Raw genomic sequence first — 17904 nt, 5'->3', positions numbered from 1 at the left:
AACATGGGTGCATGGATAGGGTGCGAGTGGGGGACACATTAGCTACCTGAAAATTTCTATTACCTCACACTCACGCACAGCAGCCTAACGGAAGACGTCAAGAACTGCAATGAATGGATCACCACCTGCACCGACACCCTGGACCCCCTCACGCATAGCATCAACCTAACGGAAGACATCAAGAACTGCAATGAATGGATCATCACTTGCACCGACACCTTGGACCCCCTCACGCACAGCTTCAACCTAACGGAAGACATCAAGAACTGCTATGAATGGATCATCACTTGCACCAACACCCTGGACCCCCTCACGCACAGCTTCAACCTAACGGAAAACGTTAAGAACTGCAATTTATGGATCACCACCTGCACCAACACCCTGGACCCCTCAAGCACAGCAGCAACCTAAAGGAAGACATCAAGAACTGCAATGAATGGATCAAGAACTGCAATGAATGGATCACCACCTGCACCAACACCCTGGAACCCCTCACGCACAGCATCAACCTAACGGAAGACATAAAGAACTGCAATGAATGGATCACCACCTGCAACTACACCCTGGACCCCCTCACGCACAGCCTCAACCTAACAGAAGATGTCAAGAACTGCAATGAATTGATCAACACCTGCACCGACACCCTGGATCCCCTCAAGCACAGCAGCAACCTAACGGAAGATGTCAAGAACTGCAATGAATGGATCACCACCTGCACCGACACCCTGGACCCCCTTAAGCACAGCTGCAACCTAACTGAAGACAACAAGACCTTCATTGAATGGATCACCAGCTGCAAAGACACCCTGGACCCCCTCACGCACAGCAGCAACCGATCAGAAGACATCAAGAACTGCAATGAATGGATCACCACCTGCACCGACACCCTGGACCCCCTCACACACAGCATCAACCCAACGGAAGACACCGAGAACTGCAATGAATGGATCACCACCTGCCCCGACACCCTGGACCCCCTCAAGCACAGCAGCAACCGATCGGAAGACATCAAGAACTGCAATGAAGAGGGGCGTGGCTTGGAGGCCGATGCGGATGGCAGCGTGAGCGTTGAGCTCTGCTGAAAACTCTGTCAAAATCCTGAAAAAACAGATGTAATCGAACCCAAAACCCCTCCAGACTGTTCTCAGACTACACCTATGAGATTCAACAACGCAGGGCGTCCTTCCAGTCGATCAAAAAAGAACTGAGGACGGAAGGCCTACAGTATTCACTGTTATTTCCAGCTAAACTGAGGATAGTGCTCGATGGCAGGACTTTGAAACACAGAAGAAGCATGGGACTGGTTAGAATCCTATACAGCGGGCAAGGATGGCCTTGAACATCGGACAGTGGATCTTGGGGAAAGCGAACACCTTCGCAAATCGCAAAGGATACGACATTGACGGTGTGGACTACAGAAACCAACACAGTCACAAACAGAGTTGGAACGGCAGGTGGTCCTGAAAGCGGTGACGGCAATCAATAGTGAACTAGTAGGAAACTCACAGAAGGACACGGACGCTGAGAAAGATGCTGAACATTCGGACACTCACTCGTCAGGAGCGGATAGTGTACAGGCGCTGAGGGTCACTCCGGGAACAGCGGACGAGCTTCTGGATGAGCAGCACTAGACATTGACTGAATGGCTTGGGGATGTGGGGAGCGGAGAGTGTTGAATGAGTGGAAATGTTGGATCAATAAGGACCTTATCGAATAGGGGTCACTGCGGTCCTTGAGGCTAGATGCGATACAGGCACGTGGGGGCCAACGAGCACAAAGCGTCCTGAAGGGTGATATAACATCTGGAGGGGGTGATGGGGGAAGGGAAGCAAGTGTTTCAGGAGGGGGGTTCTGACGAGATTAAAAGCAGGACACTACAAGACCGCAGTTTGGCGCCAAGCACCCTCTGTTGCCCTTACGGCGCACCATCAGTGGCGACTGGTGGTTTAAGTGACGACTGAGTTGTTACACAGGTTTGGATGGGGGCTAGCAATGTTGTTCTAGGTCCTGTTCTTGGGAGGGGGAGGGGCAGGGGTAGTTGGGGATGGGTAGTTCAAGGGGGGGACTCTGGTGTGTCGGATATAAGCAATGAGATAATGCAGATGGTACTGAGCAGTAATGGGGACAAAGCCTGATTTACGATTTCTTACCTGGAATGTGAGGGGATTGCCCACGATGACTAGGAGACACAAGATACATGCCTATTCGGTCAGGAGAGGTATACATATAGCACTGCTCCAGGAAACACACCTTACAAAGGAGGAGGGACTGGCTTTACAACGTAGATGGGGAGGGCAGGTGTTTAGTACGGCATATTCAGCATTTGCAAGATGAGGTTTGATATGGATAAGGGCGGGGGTTCCCTTTCAAGTAACAAAACATATTATCGACCCTGAGGGCAGATTTGTAGCGGTGGAAGGGAGACTGAGGGGGAAGGAAGTTGCGTTATGCAGTATTTATGCTCCAAACACTGAACAGGGTACCTTTTTGGAGAAGTTATCGAGCACACTAGCGCATTATCTTGCAGGACCAGTGATAACTCCATTGTGGATGTGTCCTTGGATAGATCACACCCGCCTTTACTAGACTCCCCGGTGCGTAGAACGGCAAGGGGTAGGCTGGATTGGCAGACTAGATGGGGACTTATAGATATATGGCGCACGCAGCATCCTCAGGAAAAAGACTATTCTTACTTTTCAGCAGAACATGAATTACAAGTTAGATTAGATTCAGTATTGTGTTCACCGCAGATGGCTCCATCTGTAACTTTCACAGAATACCTCACATGAACACTTTCGGACCATAACCCACTGCTATTTGACTTGCGTTGGATGACGACGCGATCGGCTATTCCGACATGGAGGCTACGGCCGGACATGTTGGATGATACGGCTTTTCGCAGCGCAGTAGAGGAGGGAATTACACACTATTTCACCGAAAACGATAACACAGCCACCACGAGAGCAGTTGAGTGAGATGCATTTAAAGTAGTGATAAGGGGGGGTCTGTATCAGCCAACACGTGGGGATCAGGAAGATTTTGTTGCAAGACGTGGAAAAGGCTGAGGACAAGCTGAGGACGGGTGAGTTGGCCCGCCCAGAGCTGTTGACGGCCAAGGAAGCAGTAGCAGTGGAGGTGGAAAGGTTAAGGAGCTATGATTATAAGGAGTACGCAGCACGAATGTATGTTGAAGGGGATAAAGCAGGAACGTTGCTGGCATGGCTAGCCAACCCGTCAGTACGGGGTTCCCCGATTTTGGCCTTAACAGATCAGGGAGGGGATACGGTATATATGCAACGGGAAATTCTACACAGGTTCCTAGTTTATTATGAAAAACTGTATGGAAGTAACCTGACAGCACCGGAATCGGAAATAGAAGCCCTTGTGGCTGCTGTTCCCCTACGACAGTTGGAAGCTGAGGAGGCAAAATGCTTGGGCAAGGAAATCACATTAGAGGAGATACGAAGCGCTATTAAGCATATGGCTCAGAATAAGACTCCAGGAGTAGATGGGTTACCAATAGAATTTTATCTACAATTTATTGATCTACTGGCCCCCCAACTGCTGGAGGTTTACAATGAAGCGGGAGAGCTGAGCTATCTCCCCAATACCATGAGGGAGGCGCTAGTTATCCAGCTGTTGAAACCAGGAAAGGATGGCACAGATATTATGGTTTACAGGCCATTATCAATGCTGACCACAGATTATAAGGTCTTGAGTAGAATACTGGTGACGCGCCTGATGCAGCATATGACGGCACTAGTACATGAAGACCAGGCAGGGTTTATCCCAACCAGGAATACAGCTAATAATATACGGAAGCTGATAAGGATTATGGGAGAGATAGATCAGGGCGCTGTGAACCCAGTGGTGTTGTCAGTGGATATAAAAAGGCGTTCGATAGCCTAGAGTGGAGATACCTAAATGCGACCCTGGGGCGTTTCGGGTTAAGAGAAGAATTTGTGAAGTGGACGAAGGTGTTATACACGACTGCAGTAGCTAGAGTGAAAGTAGGAGGGCTGGTATCACAACAATATGACGTAGCACGAGGCACGAGGCAGGGATGTTCTTTATCCCCGCTGTTGTTCGCATTAGCGATGGAACCCCTGGCCGCGAGATCGAGATTGGGCGGTTATTATGAAGGCTTAGTTTTCAGAGGTGACCAGCAGTACATCTCGTTGTACGTCGATGACCTGCTGATATTTCTAGGGGACGCTGATGTGGAGTTGGACGGAGCAGCGGCCTTGTTGTCAGAGTTTGGAGAGGTGTCAGGACTAAGAGTGAACTTGGCCAAAACATGCCTGTTCCCGGTAAAGTACGGTGGGCGCCCACCGGAGCGGGAAGGGACGGTGCGCGTTGGGAGCCGGTGTGTTTGGTATACCTCGGAGTGAATATATACCATGGAGCGGAGGACTTGCTGGAAGGAATATAGGAAGGTGCGTGAGGAAGCGTGGCCTTCTGGTCAACGCTGCCCCTCTCTGTGATGGGCCGTGTTGCTTTATTGAAAATGATGGCATTGTCGCGACTTCTGTATTATTTCAGGACACTGCCGGTCTGGATACCGAATTCGGTCTTTCGTTTATTGCGCTCTATGATAATAGGATTCCTCTGGGGCACGGGACGGAGGAGGGAGGCCTTGAACACCTTGACACGCTCAAAAGCAGAAGGGGGACTAGCGGTCCCAGATTTCGAGTTATATTATCTAGCAGCACAGCTACAGGTGCTGACGCAGGAGGTCGCGAGGGAGTTTAGGGGCCCAGAGGCTCGGAGAGGGAAAGGCATACCACGACACGTTCTGTCCAACATAATATTACAGCAAAAGTTAGACCGTGCTGGGCTGACGCAGGAAGAAAAAACGTTGCGTTTGTGCTGGAACCGTAGTCAACAAAAGGCAGGAGTGTTACACCCTTATGCGCCAGAAATACCGTTGGGGATGCTTACAGCGTTCCCACACGGGAGCCACTGGGCGCCATTGATGGACTGAGCGGATGCTGGGATACAGATGATCGGGGACTTGTATGAGGAAGGGGAACTGTTGCCGTATGAGATCTTACAGGAGAGGTACGGTCTCTCCAGGGGAGGTTTCCTGTTACATGCGGCGGTGACGCATGCAGTGAGACGGCAATGGAGGGAAGGAGCGAAAGAACCCAAAATGACGAAGGCATGTCAATACGTAGTAATGGCGGCGGGGACCTTCAAGACGGTCACGTGTCTGTCTGTATTCGAGGATGTTACTAGAAGGATTAGCGCCCCTAGAGGGTTTGAAAGTGAAATGGGAAGAGGGAATTGGAAAGCCAATACCAGAAACGACGTGGGACGGCATAGTGCGTAGAGCATGGAAGGGCATGAAAAACGCTTGTTTCCAACTAGTGCATTTCTTTATATTACACAGGGCATACCTGACTCCTGGAAAGATCAAAAAGTATTTCGGGGTGGTGGAAGCGAGGTGCCCCAGATGTAAGAGTGTAGGAGTGGAATTAGAACATATGCTGTGAGGATGTCCACAGATAGGAGATTATTGGAAGGAAGTGGCAGTATATTGAATGAGGTCACAGAACAGAGTTTAACCTATGACATGGCAACTTGCATATTACACTTGTTTCCACACACACCCAAAACGAAATTGACGAGTAAATTTGTGAACTTAGGGCTGCTCCTAGTTAAAAGGGAGATAACGAGACACTGGAAAGCAAAAGGAGGCCCTTGCAGCAGACGATGGAGGGTAGAACTGCTGAAATGGGCCAGCAGTGATGGAAAACTGAGGTTTGCACTGGCACAGCGCACGAAAAAAGATAAGGACTTTGAAACGGCAAGGGCTTGGGAACTGCTGGTACAGGGATTAGCTGACACTCTCCAGGAGGAAGACTAGAATAAGGCTGATCACGTGTCTGATAGTCACTAAGGCTGATAGTGATGATACTTACCAGCATACTACATGTTAGGATTGCTCATGAAGTATTAGGAGAACGACTCAACGTTCGACATGATTAGTCACAGGATGACACAACAGGGGGGTGGAGGGAGGGGAGTTGGGGAGGAGGTTGAGATTGATGAGCAGAAGGAAGAGGGATTACTACAGAAAGAGAGTATGCATTTAGGATGGAACTAGAATGTGGGGTAGGGTGGGATAATAGAAGAATGTAATGGTATGTTGTACCTGAATGCTCAAAAATAATAAAAATTGTTAAAAAAAAAAAAAAAGAACTGCAATGAATGGATCACCACCTGCACCAATACCCTGGACCCCCTCACGCACAGCATCAACCTAACGGAAGACATCAAGAATTGCAATGAATGGATTACCACCGGCACCAACACCCCGGATAGCCCAGGCATACCAGCAGCAACCTAATGGAAGACATCAAGAACTACAATGAATGGATCACCAACTGTACCGACACCCTGGACCCCCTCAAGCACAGTATCAACCTAACGGAAGACATCAAGAATTGCAATGAATGGATGACCACCTGCACCGACACCCTGAACCCCCTCAAGCACAGCAGTCTAAAGGAAGACAACAAGAACTGCAATGAATGGATCACCACCAGCACTAACACCCTGGACCCCCTCAAGCACAGCAAAACTATTCAAGATCACGAACAAAAATCAAGTGGCACACAGAAGAACTCACGATGGCGATGGAGCACTGTAAGCAACTTGAAATGCCAAATGAACACCCCAAGCCAACCGCATTTAAGCCAACAACAGTAGGAAAGAAATTTTCACCATCATCAGATAATTCATGGTGCCCACAGCCACCATCAGCAACATCCCCCCATTACAAGGCCCCTTAATCATTCTCTGTAAATTCTTTTGGAACAAGATCACATCCACATACGACAACTTCAACCCTCCACCTGACCCAATCAACAGCCAGTCTTCGAATCTCAGCCAAAGAATGGACCTTGACCATGTTGAACGTCATCACCACAAACGCGGCTGACAAAAACATGAAGGCCATCCACTCCGGTGCCCCATTAGACCCACCCCAGCACAATTTAAACAAGCATTGGCATAACCAATAGGTCTTGCTTTTGGGACCTTATTATAAGTATTTAGTTATGCTGCACAATATCCTTGGTTCAACAACATCAACTGTTGCATGGCTAAACACTTATAAGGTCCCAAAGGCGAGACTTATTGGCTATGCCAATGCTTGTTTGGTTTGAATTCTGGGACTTGTAGTCTTGTGTATTCCATTATCAAACAGGACTATAAGTTCCAGTAAACATTAACCGCTTTCATCAGTGCCCGGAGCTCGACGAATGGTTAGCAAAAAAATGTGCAGAAACGCAGATGAAACAGAGAAGAGTTCAGGTCAGGGATGAAGGAGACCATTTTAGAGCAATTGAGAGGATAAACATGGCGGCTTCTCTTGAAGCATACCGGTTCATTCGGTGCTTTGCTATAAAATGCTCTGGTGCTAGTCCATTTTAAATAAATTTGATGAACTGAGAACCGGGCTCAGACGAGAAAAATGCCATTGCTGAGAAATATTTTACTGTGCAACTAAATGTATTTTTGGAAGCTAAATAAAAAATAACCAATATCATGGAAAACAATGCTTGCATGCCACCTAAACTCCGTTTGTGTAGGTGCTGTTATTTCTTTGGTTGCTTGTATTGCTCTTTGAAGGGTAGACAACAAGTGGGTGACACAACTGCTGCAATCTGCCATCACATATTCAAACACCGGTAGAGTGAGCTCTGCCTTTCATCTTTCTGAGGTCAGCGGAATGAGTTAAACTGGGTGCCTGTTCTGTGTAGCTCTTAGAAGCTGGGTACCTTTGGCATCACATTCCATTCTTAAGAGAGTCGTTTTGAGTGGGGCCCCTTGTAAGCTTCATGCTGTTTCAGGACACCACGCACACACTGACGCACACGTTTGTCAAGCGAGGAGGATACGCCAGGGGAGCCGTGCTGCTGTGATTTATAAAGTGCCACACCCGTGCTTCTAATATTAAAGTGGTCTGTGCCACCTTACCCTCGTCTCTTCGCCTTCCTCTTCTGCACCCCCTGTCATTGCACATACCTGCAGAGCCTGCCACATAGAGGCTGTTGATGTTGTACATTTGAGATGGAGGTGCAAAGGTGTTAGGCCGGGAGATGTCACCCTGAGAACCCTGCATCCCTCTCTAGCCGGCGATGGATAAACCTCCTGCAGCAACAGAGGGGAGAGGGAGCTGAGCTGCACAGCTGTGGGGAGCACCCTAGTGGGTCCGGTGGGGCCACATGGAAAGCGGGGGAGGAGGGGGCACTTTCGGCAACAGTTGGCCAATGTTCTTGCCTTGTACTTTGGTGTTTCTACCTTACCGTGCTTTTGGGGGGGGGGGGGCAGATTTAATTGGGCTAATAATATATTTTATAGTGATTTAGAAATGCTGATGTTTCCGTATGTAGAGCATCTGGGGGATTTTTCAAGTTTGCATTTTTAAACTTCAGTGTGCATGCCACTGGGCAAGGAGGGGCCTGAGGAGCAGGTTTATTATCCGCCTTGGCCGAGAATCAAGTTCTTGTTAATCCCAGTAAGCTCAGTCATGGTCCATCAAAGCGCTTCGGCATTTCAAGGTGGTTTAACTGCAATTTCAAATAATTTATATTACAGCGCAGCTACTGTGACAATCAGAATTATTGTGCTTTTAAATATGTTCATCATAATTATTACCTCGCTGAAGTTTCGCATCACAGTCATTTGGTCACGGAACTGGATACAGAGCTTGGTAGATTTACATCAGATATTTGCAGTAGCACTGTGTGTAAACAAACGCCGCCGCAAGACGGATACCGCAGACTGTCACTGTGAAGACAAATAAAGAAATCAATATGGATTGATCTTGTCAGGGGACTCCAACTGGAAAAAAGTTAACAAGAGGAAAAACAAATACGGTCCAGACAGAGAGGGTTGTCTGTTCTCGCATGAAGTGGTGTCCAAGAAGAATAGTCTCTGAGAACTAACAGGCACATGCATCAAAGCTCTTTGCAATCGCAAATGGTACGATTCGCAAAAATCGGCCATTTGGGATCGCAAAATTAGCTTTTGCGATGCATCAAGGGTCAAGGCCCTCGCAATTAGAGAATTTGCAATTAATTGTGAGTTCTCAAATTGTGATTGCATTTAAGGAATGCGATTCGTTAAATGCAATGTAAGAACCACCTTGAAGTAGCAATTTCGCTACTAGGAGTCGCAAATTACCATGAAGTTGAACTTCATGGTAATTTGCAAAAACTTTGAAAAATGCACTAAGGTGCATTTTTCAAAGTTGTAGGTTACACACACACACATGTCCTTGGGACATGTGTGTGCACTGGACAGATCAATTTCAGGGGTGCAATAGGGTGTCCTTTTGACACCCTTGCACCCTTGAAATTGGATGAGCAATTTGGTACTCGCAAATTGCGCATGCAACTTCCCATTCATTCCTATGGGCCTGTAGAATGGGAATATTAGCAATTAGCGACTCATAAATCAGGAATGTGTAGGAATCGCTATTTTTATAGCGATTTCTACATGCATCGGCTCTTGCGAGTCCTTAATTGCGATTCCTTAATAATCGCAATTAAAAGGACTCGCAAAATCCTAGCTTGATGCATGTGCCTGTAAGAGACGAGCACTAATTTTCTGAAGTGCAAATTATTGCATCTAGTGTTGGGAACAGCGCATTTCAGTGCCCAGGAAGACTTTGTGTAAGTTTTACACTTTTTCAGTACAAGAAAAACTCTCGCGCTGAAAGGAGGCAGCAGGGGTAGGGGAGAGAGGAGGGGGCCTGCGCCGGTTTCTTCCCTTGCGGGAGCGAGCAGGACTACCATATGTTTACAAGTTAAAAGTACAAGTACAAAGCTCACTCCCGCAAGGGAATCGTCAAATATGCACGCGTTGCCATTGAAAGCAATGCAGCGCGTGCACGTTTTTAGTGCAAAAAGCGAATCGAATACAAAAGGTCTTTTTCCTATATAGCGCGAGCGCGCTGCATAGGCGAGACCTAAAAAAGACCTACACTCCATCAGTGAAGTCCTCACTCCCATCCTGATCGATTCCATCAATGCAGCCCTTTTCCCAGGAGCCTTGAAACAGGCAGCTGGTACAGCCCTGCTGAATAAACCCTCCAGGGACCTTAAACTCTACAACTACTGACCGAGCGCCCTCCTACCATACACGGCCAAAGTCCTAGAGAAAACCATCAACAGGCGTCTGACCAACTACCACATCAACAATCAGCTCCTCAAGGCCACCGAGTCCGGAATAATGCCCAACCACAGTATGGAAACAGCACTCATCGCACCTACCTATGCTATACACATAATCATAGACAGAGCAGAGAGTGGGCCTTAATTCTATTGGACCTCTTGGCGGCGTTTAACATGGTATTACACCTCATCCTCATGGACACCTTCACGAGATTGGGATTCAAGGACCTGCTTATGATAGATCTGCTCCTTCCTGGCAAAAAGAACTCAGACAGTCAATCTGACATCATAGTCCTTGGAAACCGGAAATCTCAACTGCGGAGCACCAAAGGTTCATGTCTCAGCCGGACCCTCTTCAAAACTTACATAACCCCACTGTCCAAAGTCATCCATACTTAATACATCAACCGCCTCTTCTACACAGACAACATGAAACTAATACTGTCCCTCTCTGAATAAAACCTGTAGCAGAGTAGGGTCTGCAATCCTATGATCACCCAGATTTTTTGCTTTTGTTTCACTGGTTTACGACTTTCTCTGGCTGTGGGCCTGCCAATCAGACCCACAGCCTGGCTGTTCTCTCTCTAAATTACCACATGTACCCTAGGTGCATTTACCAATTGGTACTGGGCCACCTTATCAGACCCTGTAACTCAGGGCATAGGTGTACCCAGGGCCTACCAGGGGCTGAAGCATGTATTATGCCACCCCTGGCTGGCCTCCTAAATTTGACACAACTGGCTGCATGGCAGCTGGGGCAAAGTCGTGTAATCACCCTTTGCTGTAGATATAGTATACCTATATCTAACCCTAAAATGGACACACAGATTCCTATCAGTCACTCCTATGGCAGGCCTTAACAATCCTGAAGGCAGAGTGCTTGGAATCGTGTGAGATGGTGCTCTGGCATGAGCTGAGCCTGTCTGCAGCTTACGGAACAAAGTCCTAATAGCTGTTCCATGATATCGCATACCATATACTCTTAAGTGCATTATAATCCTCGCGGTTAAATGCTATCTTTGGTATTGCTTTATCAAAACATGTCGAGTAAGGGGTCATACGAATTGGAATACTAACCCCTCGCCAATTCTGGCGACGGGGTTAGCATTCCACCCTTCTAGAGGGACACGACATGGATGTAACTGTGAACCCCGGTTAAAGTTAAACGAAGCCTCAGCTCCACAAAATGGATGCTGCCACCACAGACACGAGTCTGACCCCCTGCAGCTGGGAGTCCTTCCAGCGAGGGGAGCCTGGACAAAGGGTTTCCTGTCGAGGGCGGTGCTAGCACCGTCCCAGACAGGGTTTTGTGTATCCTGGGTAGGCAGGGCTTTACAGGAAGGTGACTGCTGAGTGGCACCCCGGTGCTCACTACGCATAGGCCGGTCAGAACCAGTTCCAGGGGCACACCAGCCCCTGGCCTGGGGGAAGTCCGGCATGGGAGAGGGGTGTAACCACCCCCCTCCTAGTCCCACCCATAGGCAGGACCTAGTCACCGGGTCAGCCCCTTTTCTTAGTATAAAGATAGGAGCGGGCCCCCTGTTCAAATTAGATCATCTTTGGAATCAAGACACGACTTTCTGCGAAAGACATCAAGATTTCCTTCTTCAAGATTCTCCCTTGTGGCTAAGGAGTAGTCACCCTGCATCAAGCGGGCACCATCCTAAGAACACTGCGGTCTGCTGCAAGTCCTTCCTCAGGAATCCGACGACACAGCTCGACGAGACCCGGCTTCCCTGGCACCTCTGACCTCTACTCACCTCTACAGCCAAGCTGAGAACTGTGAGTGCGACGAGACCTCGAGGGACCGACGATCACCAAGACTGCACGACTTCTTTGCAACAAGCCCACCGTGTGCTCCACTGGTGAGTGCTTTGGGGTCCGAGAAGCCCCAACCCTGAGCAGCTCCAGCACCGAAGATCAGCCCTCCAGCATCTCCACGATCTGCGTGGGGCCATTCTGCTTTTCCCTGCTCACCGCGCTGTGTGGCTACTAGCCGGCTGGCTTGTGGCCTTCTTCACGACGCCCGACGACATCACTGCTGCTGGTCTGGTTGCTCCAGACTGGCCCTTGCTTTCTTCTTCAAGAGAAGCACCCCGGACCCTCCTGGTCCACTCCAGACGCCATTTTGAGTCCACCGCGTGGGCTTGAATTTGCCAAGGCTTTGTTGCCCAATCCTGGGTCCAGCGACGCCGACAGCTTCATCCATCGTGGGACAGCTCGCTCCTCCATCCTGGTCGCCGACAACGCCTCCTGGTCCGTGAGATCTGCGAGCACAGTGTCACCCACTCACCTAGTCGAGGTGACTACCATCCGGTGCCCTCCTAGTGCCACCTGACTACTGGCTAGTAGTCTCGAACTTGGTCCCCTCTGCTTTCAGGTGTCATCTCTCTTCGATCCAGGCTTGGATCCATCGAACTTTCTTCACTGGTCGCCTGCCAGCAACTTCTTTCTTCCAGGCTCCTGGTCCGTCTACGAGGATTCCCGACGTCTTTTGAGACCAATGCAGCTGCAGCCCCTGGGCTAGGTAACTTCGGCATTTCGGTGCCCCAGCATAGCCTCACTATCCAAGGGTCAGAATCCACTTTCGTTTTCCTCCTACCAGGTCGGGTTCGCCCGAGAACACTAACTCTGTGAAATCTAGCTACCATAGACTTTGTCCCGCATCCCGCGTGAGAGTGCACACTCTGCACCCGAGTCCCCTAGGCCTCCTAGAAGTAATCTGAAGATTCTATAGTCAAGACCTAGCGATTCCAAAGCCTATAAGTACTGTACTTACCTGCTAGTAATTTCGCATTCCACTTTCAGAGTATATGGTTTTCCGTGCCCCTCGGGCACTTGTATATACTGTGCTAACTTAAGTATTTTCGTAAGAGTTTTGTTTTGTGCTTAGTACCCTGTCCTCATAAAGAGTACAGGGCTGTTGTGATTCTTAATAAATATCTTGTTTATTTTCATAACACTTGTGTGGTGTCCTTTCACTTGGTATTCAAGGGGTATATGTGTTGTATAACAGCTGGCTTAACACGCCCTCTCGAGTCTTTAGCCTTAGACTGCTCGTATCCACGCTACTAGGATAGCTGGTCTATAAGGTTGACTTACAACTAATCATCAATAAGGGTTGCTGGACTGATACATAGTGTTCACTAGAATAGTGAGCACTGCATATCAGGCCACCTTCTCACATTGGTGAGCAGCGGTTGGGATTTGAGCTTGCTGTTGTTTTACCACACGTATCCTAAGAATATCTTGTTGAAAGATCACATAAGTACTTTTAGGTACATATAACTTAGCTTAGAATACTCTGAGTTCTACTGAACCAGCTGTTGCAGCTCCTCAAGGCTTAGCACACCTTGGCTGCAACTCTTAGCAAGGGATCAGTAGGCAAACACATAGTGTAGGTAGGTGCATCACTTACACCACACTAGAAGCATGTCTAACCACGGAGAGTCTACTGAGACCCCTCAGGTGGTTGAGGACCCTCCACAGGCCTCTTCTAGATATGCAGCCCTTAGCTTCCAGGAGATGAGACAAGTGTGTACCTCCAGAAAGCTAAAACAGGGGTCTAACCCCACAATCCAATTTCTGATAGGTCTCTTAGAGACTTATGATGCCAGGAAAGCTGAGAAACGTCTTAGCTCTTCTCATCCAGAAGGGGACATGCCAGCCCTAGAAGGAACCAGGGGTGACCCAGATCTCATCCATCTCTCAGGTGAGGAGGATGATGATCAGGAGACATCTGGGGATGAGGCAGACAAAGGTCCAGAAATAGTTAGTCAGCTAACTAGGGCCAACTTAAGCAGGCATGAGAATGGTACTAGGGGACCCCTGGGACCTCTCTCAGGCCAGCTTAACATTGGGAATGGACGAGTCAGGTCTCTATCAAGAGGCTCTGGCAGATCCATTCAACCCAATGGCTCTCAGAACTCTGCTGTGAGGAGGATCACTTCCCCTCAGAGGAGAATGTATGAAGATAAAGAAAGGGCAGCCAATCTGAGGATTGAAAGGGAAGAACTTGCCCTGGCCAAAGAGAGGCTTGCCTTTGCTAGAGAGCAACAGTTAAGTGGGGTAGCCCCCACTGGTGGCAGCAATGTACCTAGCAATAGGGAAAGGAGTTTTGATACAAAGCACCTGAATAAGATAGTGCCCCCCTTTAAGCAAGGGGATGACATCCACAAATGGATTACTGCTTTGGAGAGGGCCTGCACTGTGCAGGGTGTTCCCCAGAGTCAGTGGGCAGCTATCTTGTGGCTCTCCTTTGAAGGTAAAGGTAGAGATAAGCTCCTCACTACTAGAGTGGAGGATGCTAACAATTACCAAGTCTTGAAAAACACACTGGTTGATGGGTTTGGCCTAACCACTGAGCAGTACAGGGTGCTGTTCAGGGATACCCAGAAAACTCAGTCTCAAGATTGGTCTGATTTTGTAGATTGTGCCACTAAGGCTTTGGAGGGCTGGTTGCTGGGCAGTAAGGTTACTGATTATACAGGATTGTACAATTTGATCATGAGAGAACAAATTTTAAACAATTGTCAGAACCAGTTGTTGATTCAGATCTGACCTCTCCCCAAGAATTGGGAAAGAAGGCAGACAGATGGGTCAGAACAAGAGTTAAACAGAACCAGGGCCAGAATCAAGGTGGTCAGAAGAAAGCAGACCAGAAGGGTAAAGATTCTAAGGGGAAACAAAATGACCAGAAGTCTTTGACAGGTCCCCAACAACCCAAAGAGGGTGGGGGTCAGGCTCCCCAGAAGAAGAAAAATCAAGAAGGCCAATCTAAAAGGTGGTGCCAATACTGCAAAAGTAAAACTCACTGGTTTAGTGAGTGCACCAAGAAAGGAGGAGGGCAGACTCCTGCCACTGCAGCCCCTAAGGCACCTGTGCCCCCTAGTACAGTCAGCAGGGGTAGTGCACCTCCCAAGGGTTTAGTTGGGTTAACCTTGGGTTCTGAGGGGTATGACAACTTAGTTGGCACACTCACTCAGGCTGTCCTTGTCTGTACAGGGGATGTGGATATATCCCCTGATATAAGTCCCAATACTTTGGACAAATACAGACAGACACCTTTCATTAATGGAAAAATGGCTCAGGCCTATAGGGACACTTGTGCCAGTGTCACAATGGTGACACCTAACTTTGTGGACCCTGGACAGATCATGCCAGGTACAGATTTCCTGGTGACCAATGCAAGCAATGTCACTACCAGTCACAGTATGGCAATTGTAGCTTTCTCCTGGGGAGGGGTAACTGGCCAAAAGAAGGTTGTAGTTAGCTCAGACCTGCCAGTAGATTGTTTGTTGGGCAATGATTTGGAGTCATCACAATGGTCAGAAGTGGAGCAGAGGACTCACATGGAAATGTTAGGCTTGCCAGCACATGTGTTTGCTGTGACCAGGTCACAGGTCAGGAAATGCCCCACTGAACAGGTGCTGGATCCTGGAACAATGGACCAGACACCTTCCAAGAAGAAGAGCAGTAGGGTTAAGGCTGTGCCTTCCCCCTTGCCCCAGGTTGTGGATCAAGTCTCAGAGGAGGCTGACCTACAGGAATTGAGGGAAACTGAGCCTAAAGAGTTTGAACTTGATCAAGTTGAATTCCTGGGCTCAGGGGGACCCTCAAGGGAAGACCTGGGGAAGGACCAGTTAGACTGCCCTTCCCTTGAACCCCTCAGACAGCAGGCTGCTGCTGAGGCTGCTGGGAACGCCACAGGTACCCACAAGGTATACTGGGAAGATGGACTCCTGTATACTAGGGCAAGAGACCCCAAGCCTGGCATGACCAGGAGGCTGGTTGTACCCTTGTCTCAGAGAGGTTTCCTCCTTACCTTGGCCCATGAGATTCCCTTAGCAGGTCACTTAGGCCAGACAAAGACTTGGGACAGGCTTGTCTCACACTTTCACTGGCCTCACATGAATGAGGATACCAAGGAGTTTTGTCGCTCCTGTGTCACTTGCCAAGCCAGTGGTAAGTCGGGTGGCACAACAAAGGCCCCCCTTATACCAATGCCTGTGGTGGGGGTGCCCTTTGAAAGAGTGGGGATTGACATTGTTGGTCCAATGGAACCCCAGATAGCATCAGGGCACAAGTTTATACTGGTGGTAGTGGATCATGCCACCAGGTATCCTGAAGCTATTCCACTTAGGACCACTACAGCACCTGTAGTGGCAAGGGCCCTAGTTGGAGTGTTCTCCAGAGTGGGCTTCCCTAAGGAGGTTGTCTCTGACAGAGGTGCAAACTTCATGTCAAGCTACTTAACTGCTATGTGGAAGGAATGTGGTGTCAACTACAAGTTCACTACACCCTATCATCCACAATGCAATGGGCTTGTTGAAAGGTTCAACAGGACCCTCAAAGGGATGATTCATGGACTACCTGAAAAGCTCAGGCGTAGATGGGATGTCCTGATTCCCTGCCTTCTGTTTGCTTACAGAGAGGTCCCACAAAAGGGGGTTGGCTACAGCCCTTTTGAACTTTTGTATGGGCATCCTGTGAGAGGCCCCCTGTGTTTGGTGAAGGAAGGATGGGAGAGACCTCTCAAAAAGCCTGCAACCAACATAGTGGACTATGTACTTGGTCTCCGCTCCAGGATGGCTGAGTATATGGAGAAGGCATCTGAAAACCTTAAGGCCAGTCAAGAACTTCAAAAAGCTTGGCATGACCAAAAGGCTGTCCTGACTGTTTACCAGCCTGGACAGAAGGTGTGGGTGTTGGAGCCAGTGGCCCCAGCAGCACTCAAAGACAAATGGTCTGGGCCCCACACAATTCTTGAGCAAAAGGGAGAGGTCACCTACCTGGTGGACCTTGGAACTCCCAGGAGCCCCCACAGGGTACTCCATGTCAACAGGCTCAAAGCATATGTCGACAGGAAGGACATGAGCTTGCTCATGGCCATAGATGAGGGACAGGAGGAAGAGAGTGACCCTCTCCCAGACCTGCTCACTCAGAATCCTGATGATGGGTCAGTAGATGGTGTTGTCTTTTGTGGCAGCCTCTCTGAGCATCAGCAGAAAGACTGTAAACAGGTTCTTCAGTCTTTCAGACATATGTTTTCTCTGACACCCAGTCAGACCAATTGGTGCACCCATGAGGTTGACACTGGTGACAGCCTGCCAGTCAAGAGTAAAATCTACAGGCAGCCTGATCATGTTAGAGACTGCATAAAAACTGAAGTGCAGAAAATGTTGGAGTTGGGAGTCATTGAACCCTCAGATAGCCCTTGGGCTAGTCCAGTAGTTCTAGTGCCAAAACCTCACACCCAGGATGGTAAGAGAGAGATGAGGTTCTGCGTAGACTACAGGGGTCTCAATGCAGTCACTAAGACTGATGCCCACCCAATACCAAGGGCAGATGAACTTATAGATAGATTGGCTTCTGCCAACTACTTAAGTACATTTTACCTGACAGCTGGGTATTGGCAAATCAGGTTAGCTGAGGATGCCAAGCCCAAGACAGCATTTTCAACCCCTGGTGGGCATTATCAATTTGTGGTAATGCCCTTTGGTCTGAAAAATGCACCTGCCACCTTCCAAAGGTTGGTGAATCATGTTCTCACTGGGCTGGATGACTTCTGTGCAGCATATCTAGATGATATTGCTGTCTTTAGCTCCACCTGGGAGGATCACCTGGTCCACCTGAGGAAAGTGTTAGAGGCTCTGCAAGCAGCAGGCCTCACTATCAAGGCCACCAAGTGCCAGATAGGGCAGACACAGGTTGTATA

The 17904-nt window shown here is 48.8% G+C and overlaps 1 protein-coding gene across 5 annotated transcripts in view; it reads right to left on the bottom strand.

Moving 5' to 3' along the window:
- The window catches only part of LOC147701095 (uncharacterized), a 178538-nt gene that overhangs the window by 75201 nt on the left and 85433 nt on the right, over positions 1-17904 (bottom strand). For all 5 annotated transcript variants that reach the window (XR_015297434.1, XM_086929875.1, XM_086929876.1 and 2 more), the window contains one exon: positions 8668-8799. The gene's annotated coding sequence lies outside the window, so the exon portion shown is untranslated. The remainder of the gene's footprint in view (positions 1-8667; positions 8800-17904) is intronic.

Source organism: Lissotriton vulgaris, chromosome 7, assembly GCF_964263255.1.
Source record: "Lissotriton vulgaris chromosome 7, aLisVul1.2, whole genome shotgun sequence".
In the NCBI taxonomy this organism is placed as follows: domain Eukaryota; kingdom Metazoa; phylum Chordata; class Amphibia; order Caudata; family Salamandridae; genus Lissotriton; species Lissotriton vulgaris.
Note: the sequence above shows the minus strand (reverse complement) of the source record. Positions and strands in the feature narration are given on the sequence as shown.